Source organism: Neodiprion lecontei, chromosome 6 (genome assembly GCF_021901455.1).
Source record: "Neodiprion lecontei isolate iyNeoLeco1 chromosome 6, iyNeoLeco1.1, whole genome shotgun sequence".
NCBI classification, from domain to species: Eukaryota; Metazoa; Arthropoda; class Insecta; order Hymenoptera; family Diprionidae; genus Neodiprion; species Neodiprion lecontei.
Window position 1 is genome coordinate 10,545,047 of NC_060265.1, and position 18,833 is coordinate 10,563,879.

Consider the following 18,833-nt stretch of genomic DNA (forward strand, 5'->3'; position numbering starts at 1 on the left):
CGAAGTACGACGGCATTAGCGCGTCGCGCTGGCGCTTGCCACCCCCACCATCGTCGGACGGCCAAAACAAGTTTTTTACTATTTTCGATTTCTGGCGAAGAACTGCAGCCTGAGAAGAATTGAAATTATTTTTACTCCGTCTTCGGGTAGTTCGCTGGATCGCGTGCCGATTTATTCGCTGATCTAACCGACTCTGTATAATATCCGGCTTGTACAAAACCGGGATTTATATACCGCCGCGCGTCGTTCGTCGCAGAGACAGATGTACAATAATTACATATCAAAGTGATTTTATTCGTTGTTGTATTGCAATTCTTTTTCTACAACGTACCATTATCAAAATCGACGAGACAATTAAATACCTGATAGTGTTTTCTACATACCTACCATTACGGCTCAATGATTTTGCCAATTTACCGGCGAGACGTGGTAAAAATAGCGACCAACAAGAGGAGATAAACTACACACGTATCGGATGGACAGAAAATGATCGCTACACCGGGACGGTAGAAGAAAATGCGTCATTGGTGCTGATAATATTTGAAACGTTGAGGAAGGTACGAAAAATAAATAAAAAATCACTACGAAAGAGAGGAAAAGGAATTGCAGCGGAAAAACACTAGAAGTCAAAGACGGGATCAGCAAAAATGTTTTAAGGTGAAGTATGTTCCTCCTTTATTCTCTATCGGTTACCACTTCTTAACTAAAATAATAATATTCAAAATGAAGAAAAAACCGGGAACAATGATTAATTATTGAAGTTTGAAAAATAGGTTGACGCTGTTAACATTATTAATACATGAAAGTCATAACCTTGCTTTACAGACTGCATCGCTTTGCTGCTAAAACGGAACGCTTGTGGACGCTGTGGTCACCGCTCTTAACTCTCGCTATATAATATTGTAACGACAAAATTAGGTTTTTTTTTTTTTGCTTTTTTTTCATGTTTTGTTTTGTTTTATCAAAAAATTACGGCTGTAGTGTGCTTGCCCGTTTTGTTAATTTGATTTACTTTTCTCGATATCAATAAACGAATTTGATATTTTCAATTTTCAGAGATTGAATTGCATTTTACTTTCTCGCCTACGTTCGATCGCAGTTATGTTAATTGATAAATAACCGGGCGAAATATACAATAACATACGGAAGATACTGCGATACATACGTACATAAAGTATGATAGTAATTTTATTTTTCTATCAATTATACGTTTTTACTTTTTCTCGCTCTCTTCTCCCCTTTCTTTTCTCCCCTTTTTCTACCTTCATCTTACTTTGTACGATACTTTTGCCGGCGACGAACCGCGGTAGCTATCCACTGTACGCATACACACGCACACACGTCTATTATACATGTGCATAAAAGCTGTTTGTACGTTGTTATATCGATTAAATAAAAAGGTCATACCAACACTAACGCGCGTCCGTCGAGCTATAAGTACGGCCTATATACTAATTTGCATAAGATGATTCTCCCCCTCCCCGTCGACACGTACCGCAGTAACTGGTATAATATGTACACTGCACGAAACGCACACACGTTAGACGAACACGGACACACGGTGTACAGGTATATCACGTGTAATGTACGGTGCGATGGGTAGTCGACGGTGGTTACATACCTGAATTTTCGATCCATTGGGCCCTGTCCTGAAAAAAAAATTTGGACGCTGGTCCTTTCTCCCTATTCGACACCCGGTTTTTTGACCCGGGCAGCTGCGGGTCAGTTTTCGACGGGCCTGCAACGAATTAAGATGTGGCGCGCAAAATTACCCGCGATGTCGTTGTATTATCATTATTATTACGTCAATTAACTTACATATCTGTTTATTTATTTTTTGTCAACTGATTTCAAACAAAATTACGCGAATAACGATCGATCGATGCTCCCTTACGACAAAGTTTCGGATACCTTGAAACCGCACCAATCCCAATCCACATCGCGTCTTTCATATAACCGTGCATCGTTCGAGATGTGTAACAAAGTGCCGCGAGTGACGATTCAAAGTTACGAGAATTCGAATAACAACATAGATGATAAAAATTGACCATCATGAGCAAGTTCAAACATATTCTCAAAGTTTTTTTGTACCTACGATAACCGCGGTGAGAGTCATCGCACCGATGATATTACGGTGAAAAATTAACACAATCCTCGGAACAGAGAAAGCACGCACCCGCGTATACGTACGTGTATGCATACAATGTATATAATGCCGACGAAAAATGGATCTGCAACTGAGAAACGGTATGAATATAAATCTGTCCTACTTATACAAATCCCAAATATTTTTCTGTGCGTAGACATTCTTTTTTGCATCTTTCATTTTTTTTTTTTTTATTCTACATACTTCAACGATAATTCTTGAAATTTTCCAAAATCCAAAAATTTTCCCCTACCGATATTAACCTAGCGCGATGTTAACCGCGCGGTGGCTCCGCAACCGGCGTCGCTCTGTTTCATTCCCATTGGCCGCGGTATCCCCTCCCGGTTATCCCCTCCCTAACTTCCTTCCTTCTTCACCCCCTCCCTCCCCCCGCGCCGCCGGAACGTCGGTCAGCCTGGATGTCTGTGAATCGTGCGATAACTATCCTGCGGGGACTAGGATTGAGTTCCGTCAGGAACTGAGGCGGAACTCGAATTGATCTCGGGGAATTTGAATGGTTTGGTTAACGAGTGAATTGGACTGATTCGATTTTTAAATATGGACGATTTCGTGGTTTTTTCTATTCGCTATTTTGCAACGCGCGTCGTATGCGCGCAATATTCGCTGGGATCGTTCGGTTTCTTATCTTCCTTCGATTTTTTTTCGATTTTTGCTCCACGATTTACCGAAACGTATTTCGCATGCGGATCTTTACCTGATTATATTATATATACATATATATAAAAGTACTCTACATCGACTGTCCTCCGAGATTTTGGCACGGGAAGAAACTGGCGGGAAGGGTGCGAGGAAGATTTTTTTGAACCCCTCTCATATTACAGAGGAGCATTTTCCATCTTCTCGACTACCCTCTCTCTTGTGTACAACGCCCAGGATTCATCCGGCAAAGAGCCCCTCGTCTTTTACGCGAGAAAAAAGAGCTTGTCTCACTCTTCTTCTTTCTCTCTCTTTCTCTCTCTTTCTCCCTCTCGATCGCGCGACCCGAACAACGAGCAAACGTTAAAAATCTCGCGCCCTCGGAGAAAAGAAGAGGGTGCAGGGTGGAGGAGTTGAGGAGCCGAAGAGCTTGCTGTAGGGGCCAGTCAAGGGGCCGGAAAAATAATTACTTCTCCGACCGCAACGAGCGAGAAAAACTGAGGGGTTGATTTCAGAGCGAAAAAGAATCAAGGAAGGGCGAAAGATGGAGGTAAAAAGGTTGAAAAGGGGAAAAAATTACCCTTGGGTTACATTGTTATGCTTGGAAAATTATACCAACTCTCGGTTCGAAGGTGGTGAATACTCGCGATATTTTACTAATGAGAAAAATAAAGATTCACTCGTGTTACAATTATTTTTACGAGGATGTCCAGATTTTTTATTATTACATGCCAATAAAAGTACAATCAATCACAGACGGTAATTGAGACTCCGGGTTTTTGGCAATTCGTTCGATTCACCGCAACTATAGTTATCGCATTTGTGCACGTTAAGAGGCAACCATTTTTCAGTCAACGTGACTCGTCGTCTCGAGGTGCCAAGTCGATTTTCTTGGTTCGTTTCAACTTTTGGGGCGTGTCTGTCTTCACAGAAAAGAAGCTCTCTTCCCACCGACGGACAAAACTTGGCATCAAATTTTTTTCTCAAACGTTTGTTTCTGTTAAAAATGAGTTGATTCAAAAATAACAGAAGAAAATTTCTTCAAGTTCCTTTCATGTAACAATTTTATCGATCTATCAATTTAAAATTAATGTGAAACCGTTGGAGCGTCAAGAACACAAATCAGCTGGTTTCGCGACTTCCGGTAACAAGGGATCAGATTCTATCATAAGTGTCTCAGCTACGTACTGGTTCTTTCTTTTCACCATAATATACGTCGCGAGGAGAGGATCGGGGGATTGAATTCGCATTTCTCGACAAATATATACTGATCTTATACCCTTTATAGTATATCGAGTCCTTTCCCCCCCTCCCCCCCCCCCCTTCGTCGCGTTCAATTCGCCCAGATTCGATCGTCATGCCGGATACCGACAACCGGAAATTGGCTCTGCCGTCCCAGCGTCGTAATAAAAAGGTTAAAAATTTTCCACCGCTGGCGAATTGGTGAAGCAGCCACGAGGCTTCGTCATTTTATATCGGTGATAATATTTCCCACGCCCATACGTGTGTTTACGAATTCGTTGCGGATACGGATAAAATTCAATTTTGACGAATAACCGGATTCGGGGGGAATGGAAATGAGGGAGGAGGAGCAAGTATCGGTAAGATTCTTTGGTTCGCGTGTAATTGGCTGATTGCCCGGTCTCGCTGCAGTGCAGAACTCGACTCGCGATATATTCGTTTGTCTGACGCGTACCGCTAATGCGCGTGTGTGCGTAATATACGTGGGTACATCTACAGTCGCGCAGTCAGATAAATCCAATAAATCTGGATCCTTGAAGGCGAAACTTTTAATCAAAGTCGTGTAAACCTACGTGTAGGCACACGCGCCGCTTTATTATCATAACAAAATATACGCAAACGATTTGCAATCCGCGCGCGCTAATTCAGCTGTAAGGATCCTCGTTGCGATCTATTATCGGCTCGTATCGCCTGCTGCAGGCTCGGCAACGTGATGTAATTGAATTTTCGTTTGTTTACCAAATTACTCAAATTTATCGTCAATCATTGGCAATTTTGAGGAATACTATTCGTCGCAGCATTGACGACGGAAGGGTATGCGGAAGGGGGAATAAAAAAAAAATACAACGATCGAGAATTGGATGAAAAAAAAAAATGTAAATTTACAGAAGGTAAAATTTAATTTGAAGATAGGTCCGTGTCTCCGTGCAATCGCCGTTATTGATCAAAACAATCGAAGTGCAGGGTGGTTGGCGGGCGGGGGTTGGGGGAAAAAGATGGCGCAAAAATGGAGGGTGAAAAAGTTGGGGGCGAAAAACCGGGGAGGCAGGACTCGGCGCCTGTCCTCGGGGAGGAGGGCGCCTCGAAACCCGAACCATTTTTGGCGGAGCTTGTGAGATTTTGATATTTTATACGCCCCCAAGGGCTACCGAACTTTTTAAGACGTCCATTAAGGATCCTGTGTCTCGTTAGAGCTCGAAGAATAAAATGCACGGATTATTCAACGATCCAACTGCCGTGACACCTTCACACATGTATTTTGCCTCTGCAGATTCCACCCTTCGGCATCCTTCTCCTCTAAACATCAGTTGGCACTTTGACGTTGCGATGAGAAGATTCTAATTAATAAAAGTCGTACATTCTCGAATAGAAATTATTTTGATTCGTCAATAGTAAGATATAAGCTGTGAAAAGTTATCCGTGTCCCTTCAAAGCAAAAGAACTTGATCGATCGATTGCGTTGTTAATTGGTTCGAGTAAGATTTGAATCTGTTTTCCTACTTGCGGTACTTTTTTAAAAATAGCAATCATACAGCATAGTTTTTTTCGTACAAACATTCATTCCAACGAGCAAGAAAATTAGCCCACAAATTTTAAATCTCGATCATTTTCTGTGAGTAATATTCATCGGCAATTTTGCTCTGGGTTGAATCGATTTTGCTGGCTTATCCGAAGAGATGATTAACAATAAAATGTCTCAACGACTTATTGATATTATAAATTTATTCACGATACCTGTATCAGCATTTGTTGTGTTTCATTGCGGCATGAATTCCGGCGCATTTTATGTATAATCGGATTGTTGATTCAATCAAATTAGCGTAGGTGCCCTCGATCCTCGATCCGAAGTACGCGAGTGCTAGTTTCGCAAATTTTCACATTCGGAATATTTCAAGGCTTTTTGCCTCGCGCGTCGAGAAGCGGTGCAAAACGAGGTGAAAACAAACATTTTTGCACGCCTGCATCGGCGATCCGCCGGTCCGGCACCAGAGTCGGTATACTTTGGAAGCTAAATGCAACCCGCAGGTTGCACAAGACTTGAAAATAGTTTTAAAATGGCCGATGTTTACTGGCAATAAATTAATCGCTTCAAATTTATTGCAAGTCGATTCGGCTTTCGGCATGAACCGCGACGTTACTCTACTGGTCGAATCGCAAAAACTTGTAAGAAAACTGCACTTTAACTGGAATCAACGACGCGGCGCTGATCGTCTCGATTTAACGATACCGCAGAAAGGCGGGAAGCTCGCCGATTTAAATGTCTGCGGAATCCGATTAAAATAATATTTTTACCGCGGATACGCTCTTAATTAAAATATTAAATTGATTACCGGTGAAAAGGGTAAGGACGGGTTCCATGTCTTTCGCGCCGAAGAGGCGAGCTAAAATAAATGAAAATGAAATCAATTATAAAACTGTTTGAGGAGCCTTGGAGGCGGTAGACACCCGCAGTTCTCGATAGACGGATGGATGGACGGGGATCTTATATTTCCTTAATTAAAAATACAGACTTTACTTTCAATTAAAAATGGCCGACCGTTGCCCTGCCTCCAAGCCCCGTTCTTCTCTGCACTCTACAGATATTTCAAGAGCGTCCTTTAACAAAGGAGTTGGACTTTCACCCCGATCGAATGGCCCGGCGCCCTTTTATTTCGTACAACGATCGACGATTTTACTCACCGTCTAAGAAGCTTAACGCAATACGCAATTTCGCGACGTTCGTGCTCAACAGCTGTATATAATAAACCTCGAGTTTTCGAGGAATTTTTAAACTAGTAATTTTCTTTTCTCTTCTTTTCTGTTCCCTTCTTTCTCTCCCTTTATCTCCGTCGTTCCTGTAACAGGACTTGGACTCGTTGTTTAGCATAACTCGCGTTTACCCTCAGCTTTTCGCGCGCACTCGTCCAGGAAGGGTTTGATAAAATCTCGCTCGAATGAGATTACTTTCTTTTCTTCGGGGTACCCGGGACCTTGGCACTTCCCCGGTGCTTCTTTGCCACTTCTCATCCGCGTCCACGTCGAGAGCCTTGCGCCGCTTTGCGAGGAGGAGCTTGATTTATTACTCTCTTAAATCTTCCCTTTCTTTCCTTCACACTTTTATATATAATACTTTAAAAACTTTCTATCCCGCAGCAAAATTTCATTATAATTATATAACGCCCGCCGAAAGATAAGCGCGAACTTATATACCTAACGCGCTTCGCGTTGTACACGCGAGGACCGAAATGAAATATTACGTCACTTTTGTGTAAACTGTTTTTCACAGTCTTATGCCTCTACCTGCAGATAAATATTTACTCTCGCGTCTTACCAGGGTCAAGTAATTTTGCTGTACGCTCGTCACCTCGGCCAGTCAAACACCAAAATACACGTCATACTTTCTTACGTGCGGTACAATGTTCCATTCCTCTTCCGTTCCGTGAGCGATTCCGCAACACCGATTAGTTTCAACGGGATCGCAGGAGAAGGCAAATCGATGATAAAGAACGGAGGAAATTGAATTACTTGTGAAAATCTGAGATGTTACAGGGTGGAGAAAAAGGAGAAGAAAGGAGAGCGCAGCTAACAACATGCATTAAAACCTCCTCCCATAATACGTCCGCACGTAAGAAATCCGGCGATCAGCACGCACGCGCATGGCATATGTCGGCCAGAGAGAGATTTCCGTGAGATGCATTCATGCATGGGCATCTGGCGGGACGTAATGACACCTCTCGGTAAAACTTACTCCTTAAGTATAACGTGTATCGTATAGTACACGATAATCTTACGCATTCGGACAAACGATGATTACGTTGATCCTGTCGTGCGGAGCTCGTCAAATTTTGTAACGAGCCTCGTTCGAGAATCGATCATGGGAAAATCGAACGAAGCGATGATTTTTTTCTCCAACTTTCCCGCGAATCACCAGACGGACGATTACTTTTGATTTTTTTTTTTTTAACGATCTTTTTATGCCATATAGCAAGTCTCGCACATGTAATACTGGTTTCAGAATTTAGCTTTTTTGAAATGTACTTTTTTTTTTCTACGCAGTCGGAGAGCGAACATTGAATCTACGAGAGCACGTTAAAAAAGTTTTCACTCCGATATCGTGAGTCGGTATGATGATGAGACATGCTGAGAGAATGAAGAAACGTGGCCAATTCACGGATGAATTGGCAGCAAATTGCGATGAAAAATAAGTTTGAAAACTCTCTTCGGAGAAATTTTTGTTTTCATTAAATTATCGAAGAAACTTTCGGAATAACTTGAGTAAAAGAAAGAGAGAGAGAGAGAGAGAGAGAGAGAGAGAGAGAGAAATAGAAGGCTTCATACCTCTATAATAAGCAGAGGTTTGCCACTGTTATTTTTTCCTTCAAACTTTTTCTCCCTCGCAGAGAATATTATGATATAATTTTATCGGGAATGAAATTTGTTTGATGGAAAATAAATTTCTACGTAACTATAGATATGTCTTTTTCCTTTGCTCAAGTCGCCGTATTTCTCGTTTATAATAATTGTAATTTTTTATTTCAAGTTATTAATTACCCGCCGAGCGGCTTAATTATTTTAACCATTCGCGGCTGCTATTTTCAGTTTGACCTCAAACTGGAGGTCTTCGGTTAAGAATAGGGGATTACTTTCTCATTTAGATTTTATCGCCCGCCTCTCTCCCACACCGTCTATACACCCGGCCATTTTGTGATTCCTTTACATCACCGCAGTCTTTTGTTTTTACTAATTACCCCCAAGCCCCGATCATTAGGCCACCAGCCAAGAATGTGTTTTAAGAATTTTACCCCAGAACCTCGAACCATCCGCAGTTACAGGGACGTTCCGTGCAGCATCCGGCGCGTTTTATCTTTTCTCCGAATAATTCGAATTATCATTATTTACAATCGGCAAACCAATTACGATCCACGCGTCAATTTCCGTGCCCGCTTAAAGCGATAGTCGCCGACTCGATTCTAGCTTGACACGAAATATCATCTGCTCCAACCAAACACGCGTCCCCCTCATTCGCGGCACGGTGTTAAACTAGATTAGGTTAATTTTGGTTAGGCTCCATTAGGTTGGCTGAGGCTTGAGAAGCTTTCGCCGCGATTTTCACCTCGAATCGGCGATAAGAATTGCCCGAAAGTGCGCGAAGGTGCCGGTTTGATACCGAGAACAAAAAAAATCACCGTCCACCTGCAAGTGAGTTATTTACCGGACGTTGGATCCGACTCGAGATAAAAATTTATCTACTACCCGGCGTTAGAGCAGGCGCTGTTATAGGTGGTGGGTAAATTTGGGTGGGCCCGGGACGAAGCGATGGGTTACCATCGTTATTGTCAATTCGAAAAGGGTCCAGTGTCCGTCAACCGCTCCGCTGTTTGGGATTCGAATAATCACCGCGGTCTGCAGCTGCCGGGGCAAAAAATCCCCGTCAATTGTTTTCGAACTTACGGCCAGATTGGTCAATGCCATGCCTGCAAAAATACGCGCTGTCCTGTGTTAATGACCCTTTTGCACCTTCGAGCGTAACAGCGGTAACGACTAGCGAGAAACTACCTACCCACGAATTTGGCGTTACGTTCGAGATAAAACAAAGTAAAAAATTGAATATCATACGGAAGATCCGCCTCGGTTCGTCCTTCGTTGTGAAAAATATAAATAAGAGGTGGAAGGCCGTGAATGTCGTGAAACCAGCGAGAGTGCATGGATGAAATAAAATGAAATCAGGGTCTCGTCAGCGGGCAGAAATGGTCCAGCGCTCCCGGGCGGGCCGGCCGTATATGTAAATTAAGAGACCATACGTGGAACCTTTTTACCCCGCATTGTCTCCGCAGACAAACCCGATGTACAAAACAAAAAGACGCGAAGAGAATGAGAGAAAGAGAGAGGGTTGGGGAGAAGAAAGGGGGAAAAAGACAACAACCTTCGGGTCAAATTTTTATCCAGTTAAAAATTTTTCTTTTTCAATTTGAAATAACAAAGGGGTGACCCCTGGAACGGAAACGGGGAAAAGCTTTGGGTTGAGCTCCGCAACGGTTTGGAACACTATTCAACAGTCGCACCCGAGTAGGTCGTAAAACAATCGGAACAATTAAGACACGATTCGTAAAAAGCTAAGACACCTTTCGCCGGGTTATTTTATTTCGTTTGATATATATATAGATATATATATACATATTTTTTTCTTGCTTGCTTGCTTCTGCCTCTTTCTCGGCCCTTGAATAATCCCCTTTCGAGACGCAGTGTCTGCAGGTACCAATTGCAGGACTGAGGAGGAGAAGAGGAAGGGTTGCACGACAAAAAAATTTTGTGAAACGTTGCATTTGTACACCCAGTAGGCGCACATCTATAGCAGCGAAGGGAGGAGACTCAGACTGTCTTCTGATTCTTCTAGCGTGAATAAGATTAAAAACGCAATCAAAAAAAAAAAAAAATAGATAAAAATGAAACGAAATTAAAACGGGGGTATAAGTATAGGTACAACTACGGGTATCTATCTACCTACCTCGGGGAAGATGGTAAACGGAGGTGTACGCACACGCACGTATGTGTGATAGGTATAGGCACGGTTCGGTTCGTAGGTACATATTTAATTGAGTCGTTGAACCTTCAGGCCGGTTAGCAAAGGGGCAATTCAACCGCGCAGGGCAAACGGAGACACTCGTTCATCCCGCGTCTCGCGTCCTCGCGCTATTCGTCGCGTACGTAATTAAAATTGGAAAGAAGGATTTAGTTACACGAGCACCTGTGGAGCTTTCACGTGTCGAGTTCGTGAAATATTTTTCTATCTTATATTTGTGTTTTTTTTTTTGGCATTCTCGGAATTTCTCGCACAAAATTCTATCCCTGTAATACATACACGAATTCGGTATCGTTATCAAGGCTTACAGTGACCGATTGTTATAGCACTTCGGCTTGGTACTCCGCACTTTGTGTCGTTCGCGCATGCAGCTGTAATTCGCATTACTCTGTATCAACCAATTCGGGGTCAGGATCAATACGTATGTCCCAACAATTTGGAGAAACTTGGTATACACTCGTCACAGTATGCTGTACGTGCATTTTTCTATACAATCTCAGTTTGGAGAAGTCGGGAGAAAGTTATTTTTTTAACCAATTGTAACAATTTTTAGTAAATTTTCCTGGAACTTTGTACGATTTCTTGGCGTCACGAGGCCATGAAATATCATGGATGCAGTTCAGTATTCGAGACGATTTAAGTTATTACAAGCAAAATACTGGACCGGAATGTATTTAAAAGACACAAAATTGAAGACTGATCCTTTAAGTTAAGAAGCTGGCCCAAATTTATCCTCTGTAAGACTTAAAACAAATTTTTCCCCCATAAAATCATTGATCATAATAAAACATCACGTTTTAAAATAAAGTTTGGGTAAAATAGATTTAAATAGAATTTTTTCCATCAAAATTTACCAATAATTGTTAGGTTAAAAATCTGAAGAGTGATTGGCATCCAGCGAAGGGTTTTGCAATTACCTAATCGAAGAAGTGTTAGGAGGGTATTTTTGCTGATGCGCATCAGCGCGTCGATACACGTCATCGAAATTTCGTACCCAGTACCACGCAAGTCTGATTGTTTCTCGCAATGTGTAACTACGGAGGTATCGATGGAATCATTCGATGGTCTCGTCAACAAAATACGTGCGATATCAAGTCTGGCGTGAAGTTGTCGCTTGTCAAATTTTACGACAAAATTCATACCTTTCGCTCTCATCCTCTGTTCTCGTCAGTTTCGTAGGCAACTGATATTTATCTCAGTTACTTGACCGAAGAGCTTATTTTTATTTCTGGTTTTCACAAAATATGCATGTATATATATATATATATATATATATATAAATGTATATATAAATATAGGATAAAAAAACAAAAAATGATCCGCTTTCTCGAATGAACTCACCCGTTTAGTTAAGTCAATTGAAAAATACTTGAGATCAATGATTTTTCTGATCGAATTTGGCTTCTCGAGGATTCTACTAACCTTCCCTTGCGTGGATTTTATACACACCGAGTACGTAACCGTATCCCTGACGTTTACCCAGGCATGCAGACGCTTCTGCAACGTCTCTACTTTGGACCGCATTCCATTTGACACGGGCTAACCTCAGGTCCATTCGTGTAATCCATGTCGCAAGCACATTGCTTTATTTGAGTACAAAAAGCGATGTGTATTTGGATCTTAGTCTGGACAATCGACGATTAAACAGACCTGAAGTATTACCCGGGACAAAAAATTACTCAACTACGAGGCATCTGTTGAACGAAACATTTTGTACAACGGTATTTTACGTTCGTTTAAGCTGTTGTCATTGGGGTATAGGAAGACAACAATGCGAGATTTTAAATTAGAAACTGGAATAAGAATTGATAACCGATCCACAAGGCAGAAGATTTTTAAACCGGACTTACCTTAATTCTCACGATCCGTTAATTCGCTGAGAAACTCAAGTCGAACAGTTTTAATCAGTAATACATAGTTAAGAAGTAGATAAAAGAACAAGTTTTATACAATCACATTGTTATTTTATTCTTCTATTCCAACTCAATGTTGTAGAGTAACTAATTGTATAAATCTGGAAACATCTTTTTGACAATCATTCATGTCTTTATGTCAGTAGTATTTAATTCCAGTTTTGGGATACAGGCAAGCAATTAACGATTTTTCAACAAAATAATGCGGTTTTCATGAAATTCTGTAATAGTTGATCCCTTGCTCTGATTTATATTTCCAGGAGCTCCATTTTATCGAACAGACGAATTATCAATAAAAGGGTTCGATTGAAATACATGAATCGTTGTGAAAAATATTTGAAACAGGTAGAAATAGTAGGTTACAGCAACAGTCCGTCGTATTATACTGATTTTTTTTTAGTGAAATAAGTCCTTAAAACTAATTCATTGCAACACCATTATCAAATCATCGCGATAGTTGCCATATAAAATGAACCCGGTACACGAGTGGCCGTGATGAAAAAAACGAAATAATAACACGTAGCAGATTATTTCCGTTTACAGCTACAAGATTAATTTTCAGTCCATACCCAGAAAATCTTTTTCGGTTTCAGCAATACATGAGAATAGTTGAGTTGTTTCCGCAGCAATGATAACAGAAATCTAGAAACTTCTATCGGTGTGTTTTCCAATCGCGAAAGTGAAGATCTAAAATCGCATCGTATAAAATTGGATTAAGCAATAATGCCCGGAGGGTGGAAGACGCGCTCGCACCCCGGACGCTTTCCAGCAGAGGATGTCGTAACAGTGGTAGGTCGAGCCGCGGGGTGCATACTTGCATAGAACCGGACGGCAGGAGTCCGTCGAGTGGTGCTCTCCGAGCGTAGGTAGGAGCTGGGCAAGCCTCCGGCGAAGAGACCGCGGCAACGTGGACGTCGTTCGCGCGAACCTTGGCCGGGCTGTGGTCTCTGGTCAGTAAGGTCGAGCCCGTGCCAGCCGTGCAGATTCGAAACGTGCGATAGAGTCCCGTGCGGCATAGCGCGGGGATCAACTATACTCCGCGAAATCGTGCGGCGATCCCGTCCCGAAGCGGGCGCGACGCGAGGGTAGGTTTGCCCGTAGTGGGGGTGCCTGACACGGGGCCGACGCGCAGTTGCTAGTCAGACACGGGGATGCTCGCAATGCCTCTATCAAAGGTTCGAAACTCACGAAAATCATAAAAATTTTAATCGCCGTTTTTCATCCTCCGTCCGGTCTCGTACCCGCGGGCAAAGTGCAGCGTTATTTTACCACCGCGTTAAACTACTCGGGCGTCGCGACGCCGCGCGCCTTCCTTACCTCCGCCCCCCTTCTCCGACCGTCGTCTGGAGTTCGCGACGGTGCGAACGGTCGACGCTTTCGGTATTTTTCACGGAAGAAAAGCCGCGTCCCGGCAAGAGATTCGGGGACAGCGGGAACCGGTAGACGATTGTGCGGAATTCGGGAGGGTGAAACGATTCCCGCGAATTCTGAAACGGAAGTGCCGAGCTGGAGCAACGGCACGTGGGGAGAAAAGTACGAAAGCAGCGCCGTTGCTGTTCTCGCCCCGCGGCGCGTCTTACGACGCAAGGAACTTCGCGCCGTGGTGGGGGAAGGAGTGGGGCGGATAGAAAGACGCTCATTCGTTCGTGCATTCACGTGATCCTGGCCTCTTACTCCTTTTTTTTCAACCGCGTCGTTTGAATACTCGCAACCCGGAATGCCGATTTTCGAATGAATCCGCTTCGTCTTTTGTGTGGAATTTTTTTTGATTTTTTTTTCTTCTATCAATTCTAAGATCGATCGTTAATTCGTCCCGAACGTCTTGACTTCAGAATTACTCTTCACCATTTTCCAATTCACGCCGATGACTTGCTTCATTGATATTTTCGAACAACTTTGCCCGCGGGTAATTCCAAGACTGACGTGTAATGTTGAATGAAATGCAAGAATCGTAACAGTGCTACCGCGATTAAATCAAGTTCGATCACTCTGATTTGCATTCGTTTGAATCTTCTAATACTAACGTATAATATTTTTGTACTGTTTCAGACGCGTCGTACTGTGTTGTTATGTGTTGTAATAGTTATTTCATTGAAAAATTAATTTCATCGTTGAAAAATCCATTTTTTCGTCTTTAAAGGAACATAAAAAAAACCAAAAAAAAAAAAAACAAAAAAAAAAAAACAAGTCTGAACAACTCCAATTTACGTTTCGAATATCGAAGACTCTTTCATCTAGTTTGAAAAGTGTTTATTTCGTTTTATTTCGTTGCTCTAATTTCAAAATTATCATAAAAAAAGAAGAAGAAAAAAGCAAAACAAAAAAAATAGAAAAATCTTTAAAAAAAAAAAGGAACAAAATTCAAGCATTGCCTTACAACATTATACCTACACTACAAGAACAAAATTTGAAGCAAAGAGAAAATACAAAAAAAAAACATAGATGTTCACAAAGAGAAAAATTTAGGTGTTAAAAAAGTAAATTGTAAAGATATGGCTAAAGTATATTTTTAACAAGTTTTGACAAACTTTAGATTATATAAATAAATTGCACACACACAAAGAAATAAACAACTAAATTTATAAAAAGAAAAAGAAGAACAAGAAGAAACGGAATAAGAAGAAGAATCTAAATGTCTAGAGCCAAAATTTAAAATAACCAAAAAAATGTGATCTGATAAAAGTCGTTGCTATCGAGAGAGCCTTATGTCCTTGCTCCGGTTAATTTTGTTCAAAATGTAAGTAAACCAACAATCCATCAAACCAAATAATCTTCACTGATGCTAGTTTTCGTAGTTTAAGGTATATGTACTATAAGTATGTAAGCTATCTACGTCGAGCATGTACGAATCAATTTGATTCACTGCAAAATTTCGCTCGATAACGGTCATTGTCATCGTTGTATAAGCGATAAATTTCTAACAAATCAACGAACAGACGCGCCTTTTAGTTATAGAATACTTCTCGTCCTCGAGTCAGAGGGGATACGCCTTCGCAGATTTCGAAACTGAAATCCGATGTTTGCAACGCGCTTGAAAATTCCGAGATTAAAGATAAATCACTAGGAAATTTCAATCGACGAAATCGAAGTACGTGCATGAACAATTCCCCAGAACTACACTTTGCGCAGTGAGAGCTGCGTGACACGGAAATCGAATCAATCACTCGACATATTTCACTTAGTACCTGTCACCGAATGTAATCCAATATAATTCCAAGCCGCTGCATTTTGCAGATATCTTCACACCAGACTCTTCGCAAAATAATTCGAAATTTCGGCGCCTCGCGTTAACGTTTTTAAGCTTCGGTTACAATTGTTCGAAAGAGCCGGAAACGGTTATTTTTCGCAAATTGGATACATCTCATACGTTGTATATACATCACACGATGTATGAAATATCTATACTGCAGGGATCTGAATTCATGTACCTTATACATTCACGGTTTTTTACGTATCGTAAGCACGGAGTCATTTGAAATGAAACTCTATACTCAGCGGCATCATGTATACAATTTTCAATTTTCATCCGGAGGAGGGAATAAAATTTGAACCCTTTCCGAAAATGACGAAACGGGAGGCCATTTCCAATTTCGGTCGGTGTATCGGCGTCTGGCTGGCCACACGTACGCGCGGAATCCGCAGCGGTGAAATATATTTATGCAAGGCATACACGCAGGGTTCCATGCGGGTGTCTCGCATCCACGCCCCGCGGGTTTGTGTGCGCGTTTTCGCGTGTGTCGCCCTGGCGCAGCCAATAACGCACGAAGGGTATTTTTTTCCTTTCGATGACTGTCTCTCCGCCCCCCACGACTCTCGGCCGATCCGAACCCCCGTTTCCCCGTCAGCCTTGCGCCAGTGGATTTTTTCGGCACAGCGCGTATTGATCCCGGAGTCATTCAAAATGGCCGCTGGCCAGAGTCAGCCAATGACTGCGTGAATCGATGACTGCAGCAGGCAACCCCTGGACCGGCCAATGGGAGACCGGCGCCGCTGCAGCCACCCCGATTACCGCCTCACCCTGGCCCGGACATTTTCGACTCTCCGATGACCGTTCGATGATTTTGTAAAATTTCACGGGGACAAAAATGTCCGTTTCGCCGGACCCCCGCTCGCTCCGTCCGGCAGCATCGCCTGCGCCGAAACGCCGGATGCTTCGATAATTAATTTAACATTTCCGCATAACAATATCCGCTCACTCCGAAAGGTCCGCGCTGAAACTGCTGCTATTATTTCATCAACTTTCACGCATCGCGAAACGGTGTCCAATGAAAGTTTTATCGTTTCAAAATCCTTCGCTTATTGGTTGGAAAATATTCTAGAGCCGTGCAAACGGAGGGATGCGACAGAACGAGCGAATAGGTTTTATCCCTGCAGGACCTCGGTAATACAGATATAACGAACTGCAACTTTTAAACAGGAAGGATTCTGAATTTGAACATCTCTCTTTATTCTTCAAAATTATCCTTCTCCGCAACGTACGTCAGCTTTGTTTTCACTTTGGGTTTGCAATTTGGCTCGGCTACCATCTTTTCTCTACGCACTTTTCAAAAGTTACCGTAAATCTTTCGACGTGAGAATTGAAAATCGACCACGATACACCTGACAATCACAACTCTACCAAATAACTGCTACGGACGTGGTGAAACATTCAACACCGAAGTGGACGAAACTTGGCTTAGTTGACAGTATAACGTGATTTGCTGTAGGTACCGCCCAGATTTCGAACCCCCCGTAGAATTGAGCGAAATTCCTCCGCATGTGCAGAGGGTCAGTGACCTTCGCCCTCCTGGCGTTACAGACAGCTTATGGAAAATAGACCCGTTGTAAAATGTTACCTAGAATCAAATTTTTTCTCAAAATCATCCATCGCTTTATTATCGATTATAATCGGAGAAGAGCCGTCCGCTCGAAAATGGTACCTTGATCCTGAACTCGCCGATGGTCGACTCTTATCTTATCTCCAGCCGAGGGAGTTTGTAACCGTGAAAAACGTCCTCACGATATTTCGATCAGACGATAAATATGGGTCAAAATTTACTTGTGTCTGGTTGAAAAAAACGATCCTCTGAATCAATGCTTTGAAGCGGCTAGCTTGCGGTTCGCGCTACGCGACAAGATATGGATTATTGCACGCGTATATGATGCAACCGTGCATGGTAACACTTACGTACTGGACGGTTGTACTCGCCGGGTTGCATCATACGCGCAATAGTGCAGCATGTGTGCATATGTACTTAGATTGGCTTCTATTGACACAAGCACGCGAGCCGAGCTGCTGCGGCGCGGATATAATGCGGTTCGTACAGTCCGGAAAAATGACGGTATCGAAGTATTTTTCGCGACACGCGTCACGTGGCTCATCTTCGTAATCCTCCACTGCTCCCGGATTCCGATTCTCCTACCGAAACTGTCCGATACTGAAACGTTGGGAGTCGCGGATGCTCCGAGTCATTCCGGTAAATCTTTTCCCTCGGTTGTCTCCGACGTTGAAACGCTCTTCATTCATGGCACCTAATCCCTGATCCTATTGCGCTGAGCAGGAAGAACGCAGCGGCAGAGGTTCGTATAAACTCATCAACGACCTTCTGCAGGGCAATCGACTGTGCAGCACGTTGCACCGATGATTATTATTTCCCTCGCACGATGAGTTGACTTTTTAAAGCAGCTGTACGAAGGCGGTTTTTCTAGCGCGAGCGGTTTTTCTATTAAGGTTCATTTGTTTCTTTCATTGCGTAATGCCCGCCGGACGCAGCACTCATTTCATCCTACAGACCACAGCTGTATAATTCTTAATTCATACAATTTCTAGCGCAGTTTAAACAACGCTCGACGATATACCGATCCCAACGCGCCGTGCACTTTAGTTTTATTCTCCTCGAATATTTCCCGCTATTTATCCCACGACCCTCTCTCTCACTCTCGAATAACTCGGTAGATTTAGCCCGGACAAGAACCCGCGATGCTTCAACCCCTTACTCGGTTCCCAGTCTTGCCACCAGACGTCACCTTAGAACAGGGCAGGGTTGTCGACGTCCTCGAATCAGCCCCGTTCAATTAACCGGGGCGAAACATCTCGCAGGGTTTTATCATCCAATTTGAGAACCACACGGAAAGCGAATCTACAGACGGCGAGGCGTGTGATGTCAAATTTTCAAATCGGGTGTTACAGCTGGATTGGATTTACTTTTTTCACGGTAAAAAAAATTATCGCAATAAAAGAATGTTCAAATATGCCAGAAATTTTTTCTACGTTGACTTCACAAGTAGACAGCATCGTCGAAAGCAAATCGATTTACTCCGATCGGCGTTGCCCACT

The 18,833-nt window shown here is 42.6% G+C and overlaps 1 long non-coding RNA gene across 1 annotated transcript; it reads left to right on the forward strand.

The window, feature by feature from the left end:
- Positions 1-13,649: 13,649 nt before the first annotated feature.
- On the forward strand, positions 13,650-15,012 carry LOC124295105. Its single transcript, XR_006905008.1, has 2 exons — positions 13,650-13,692; positions 14,567-15,012. It is a non-coding gene; the product is annotated as an uncharacterized LOC124295105 (long non-coding RNA).
- The last annotated feature ends 3,821 nt before the right edge of the window (positions 15,013-18,833 follow it).